The sequence below is a fragment of the Euprymna scolopes genome, chromosome 25, assembly GCF_053919585.1.
Source record: "Euprymna scolopes isolate OS-2025 chromosome 25, ASM5391958v1, whole genome shotgun sequence".
In the NCBI taxonomy this organism is placed as follows: Eukaryota; Metazoa; Mollusca; class Cephalopoda; order Sepiida; family Sepiolidae; genus Euprymna; species Euprymna scolopes.
In genome coordinates this window covers 81,305,938-81,310,856 of record NC_136506.1, presented here as the reverse complement: position 1 = coordinate 81,310,856, position 4,919 = coordinate 81,305,938, and positions in this window count along the sequence as shown.

The following is a 4,919-nucleotide window of genomic DNA, read 5'->3' as shown; positions in this document are numbered from 1 at the left end:
TATGACATCGGTTTATAAATTTAAACAATAAAAAATGTCAGATGTGTCATTTTGGCAATCACGCATATTAACTTACTCGAGCCATTCCTTGATGTCAACGTCATGACACGCCATAGAAAATAGACGGTGTTAGTCAATTTGGCGACTCCGTCCAATTACGTTCACGAGTTCTTCTTGTTTCATTCCCGTAAAGTTTTTTTTTTAATCTATAAGAATTAAATATATTCGTAAAGTGATTTTTCTGCAAAAAAATGCTTTATTTATTTATCTTTAATTTTTAGAATCGCGTCGGATGATGAGGCTTCATAATTTGTGAATTCATTCTTTCTGCGAACTGTTAACCTCAACTCATCAACAATTAGCATTCCCGGTCGTAAAATACGCTTAAATATGTACTTTAATTGGTCCATATTTCGTATATATTATTATAAAGTCGTGATCTCGAAAGTAATATATATATATATATATATATATATATATATATATATATATATATATATATATATATATATATATGAACTCTTTTTCTGGATCAACGGCCAACTAGCACCGTGTATATTTGTGTGTGTATATGTGTATTGGGGTAGAGAGGGCTCCCGTAAGCCGTGGTGAAGGCAACCTTTCTAGGAGAAGCAAATCTCTGATTTAAAAAACCATAAAGCGGAAGACCAGTACCCGCATTAAGCTGGTCTGCAGTTTAATTTGTTGCTGGCTATCTTGCTCTTGCTTGTTGCTGGATCTCAACATTTTGAACCGAGAGAGAGACTTAGCTGTCGTACAAAGCTAAGACTCTGTAACATCATATTTGTATAGATACTCCCTCAGACATTTGGGCTCATGGGGTTTAAATGTCTGAGGGAGTGGCACTCGTCTGACAAGATGTTGCAATCATCATATATATACATATATATATATATATACATATATATATATATATATATAAATAAGGGAGTAGTCACCAACAATGTGTATTTTTTAACATTATTTTATTATTCCGTGTCTTGGTTTTTCATTGAGAATTATGTTTGGATCATTGTAATACTGTTTTTAAGTCATTGAAATCGTTTTTACGCGCGTTTCAGACGTTCTGTGAAGCGTCCTCGTCAGAAATTATTTTCAAATGTGTTGGAGATGTAAAAATGGCAATTTTCGTAGTTCATTTGAAGTGTTTCCAAGGGGTGGAGGCTTGTAAGTTTTTGTTGTTTATTGGCATGTTCAATTTTTATTACTCTTTTATTGGGCTTGTCCAGGCCGCTGACCTGGCTGTAGTCACTCTCTTTTTCTGCTAGTGTTTTTTTCTTTTCCTTTAGGGTGGGGTAGGGTGTGTGTGTGTTTGTGTGTGTGTGCACGTGTGTGTGCGTGTGTGTGCGTGTGTGTGCGTGTGTGTGTTCGCTTTTATTGGTTTGCGAATGTGTATACTGTTTTATAGTATTATGACGTCATATATATATATATATATATATGTATATATATATATATATAAATATATAAAGTGTCATCAACTAGAATCGAAATTAAAAGCAAAATTGTAACATTCAAAGCTGGTGACGTTACCACTGTACCAAGGTGACACGCATATGAACTAGTTAAAAATAAACTAAGATGAATGTACAAAATGTATAACGATGTTTTAAAAAATTTGGACCCCCTCCTTTTTTGCCCCCTTAAAAACTATTTTAAGCGGCTAGAGACCGATAAAAGAATGCTCCATAAAAAATCTAATTATTTGAGACCCCTAGTGCCGCTCTGCGACTTTTAGTTTCGGAAGAGATAGAGTTGGAAAATACGAAAAAAGATAGATAGACAGACAGACGTAGTGAGTTTTATAAATCAGACTATGAAGGTGAGGATAACAGTTCGCAGTAAAATGAATACACTAATAAGTGTTTATTTTTGTGTGTTTTTTTAACTTTTTTTGTTACAAGTAAACATGTTTAATTCGCGCATTACGTTCCATGATTTCTGGATTGATATATTTTGCATTCGCACAATTTTTTTGATACACAGGCTATTTCATGTTGTCCACGTCATAACACGTCATAGGAAACAGACGGTGTTAGTAAATTTGACGACCCCCGCCTAATTAAGTTCCACGAGTTCTTGTTTGTTTCGTTTGAATATTATGTTTAAATATAATAAAGAAGAATATTCGTAAGCTGATTTTTCTACAAATATTTATTTAACTTTATGGTTTTTTTTTTTTAATAAACATGTTTATTTTCTCACTCAATTACGTTTCATGGTTTTATGTTTGTTACATTTTATATATATACCGTATATTTCGGCGTATAAGACGACCCTTAAAAAACAATATTTCATCATATAACGGGCGTTGCAATTTATAGCCTAGGTTAAACAAACATGGTTTCGCGATTTAGCAGTCGTCTTATACAACCGATATATGAAAATTTTATGAAAATTTGCTCCAATTTTGTACCTCGTCTAAGCTGCCGGTCGCCTTATACGCCAAGATATACGGTATATATACGCGCGCGCGCGCGTGTGTGTGCCCACAGAGTCTGCCTACATAATCTACAGGATGCTTCCACAAAGTCTGGCTACATAATGTAGCCAGACTTTGTGGACACCCGTATATATATATATATATATATATATATATATATATATATATATATATATATATATATATATTTTGTGTACAGAAAGTTGTTAGTTGAGACAGATCATTGGTACCGTCGGTTTCAAGCCCGATAATAAGGCCCGTTTAAGGTATCCTTATCAAGTTCTCTTCAGCACAAAATATAAGTACGCTCTTAAAATTTGGATTTTCCTTTTAATTGAGCACTCTGCTGGAATTCTTTTTCCAAAAAAAACTAATTATATATATATATATATATATATATATATATATATATATATATATATATATATAAAATATGTGTGTGTTTTTATTACCGTTTTTAATCTGCTTGGTTACACATGTTTCGATTCCCGAATCGTGTTAACGATCCGATAATTTCACCAGACTTCACAGAAATAAATATTTATTATAGGGAGAAAAGGAATTCGAAAATGTAAAAAACTTGAATATAAAAACAGCAGCAGCAGCAGCAGCAGCAGCAGCAGTCAATTGTTAAGTCATATATATTTACGTGTTTTTTCCCCCAAATATTTTTAAAATATCACCTATCGAAATCGTATTTATTATATACTTTAATTTAATTTTATTTAAAATATGTGAAAAATTAATACCTTTTCGAACTGATCAGTTAACATTCATTCATTCATTTTATTTTTTCATATTTTATTTATTACACAGAAAAAAAAATTCATAGAATATTACATATAGTATTTAATGTTTGTTTTGAGAATATGCCCGTAAATACACATATTTTAAAATATATGTAAATAAACATGTTTAAAATATTTAAATAAACATTTAAAAATATTTAAATAAACATATTTAAAATATATAAATAAACATTTAAAAATATATATAAATAAACATATTTATTTGAAAAAAATTATGTGAAAAATTCATAAAATGGTACATTTAATATTCATTATTTCTTTGAAAATATGTCCGTAAATGAACTTGTTTTAAAATATACGTAAATAAACATAATTAAAAAATATCTAGATAGATATATTTTTAAAAAAATACATAAATGAACATATTTATTTGAAAATAATATTTCATGTGAAAAAGTCTGACATTTAATATTCATTATTTCTGTGAAAATATGTCCGTAATTAAACATATTTTAAAATATATGCAGATAAATATATTTCAAAAAAATATTTAAATAAACACATTTTTATAAAATATGTAAATAAATATATATATTTGAAAAAAAGCAAACTTTACGGATATTCTCATTACTGTTTTTACTATTTTTGGTGTGTGTGCGCATGCGCGTGTGTGTGCGTTCCTTATTGACTCGAAAACGGCTGGGTCGATTTTTATGAAATTTCACAGGAAATTACTTTATGTGTCTGGCAGTGTTTTTAGATAGGTCGTGTATTGGAATGTCTTCAATAAGTATTGGTAATCATAAAAATCTTTTTCTTAGAACTGCACGCCTGTGGAACTCTGTTCCGTCTGCCTGCTTCCCTCCGGACTACAACTTGGATGTCTTCAAGTCCAATGTTAACAAATTCCTAATGAACCGCCCCCTTAATTAAACACTTCATCAAATCTCCACACTAACGTAATGTACTTGCAATAACCCTTATCCCTGAGTGGCTTCCGGGCCTTGATAAGTGGTGACACTGTGTAAAAAAAAAAAAAAAATCAGATGAAAAAAGGAACAGGCAATTTTGACAAGTTAAGCCTAATATCACAGGTGCATATGAGAAGTTCTATTATAGCACAAGCATAAAGGCGAGGCATATAAAATCAACGGTAGGCTCTTGGTTTTGAGAGAAGCACATTCGCCAAACTTTCACGAAAAACACTCGTCTAGCGAAAACCACTATCAATAATTTCCCCCACTCTTTATCTGTATCTAAATCTAAACGTAGATTCCATGAACAAAGCTTATTTCTTAGAACTGCACGCCTGTGGAACTTTGTTCCGTTTACCTGCTTTCCAGCTGACTACAATTTGATTGTCTTCAAGTCCAACGTAAACAAGTTCCTGATGAACCGTCTTCCTAAGTAATCTAATTTACAAAATTTTCACTACTTATGATTACTAGGCTATAATCCCATTGACTAATGTATACCCATTAATCCTTATCCTCGAATCGCCTCCGGGCCTTGATAAGTGGTAAAAAAATGTTTCTGTTTAAAGCACAATTTTAAACTTTAATTCAAGCTAGTTTATAAAAATAATTTTATAAAATCAACAGGAGATTCTCTACAGTTCAATTTAGACTACAATGTATTGTGGACTAAGTAACTGCAGCGAGGATTGATGATAAAAATATGGGAGTGTGAAACATTCGTTGATCATC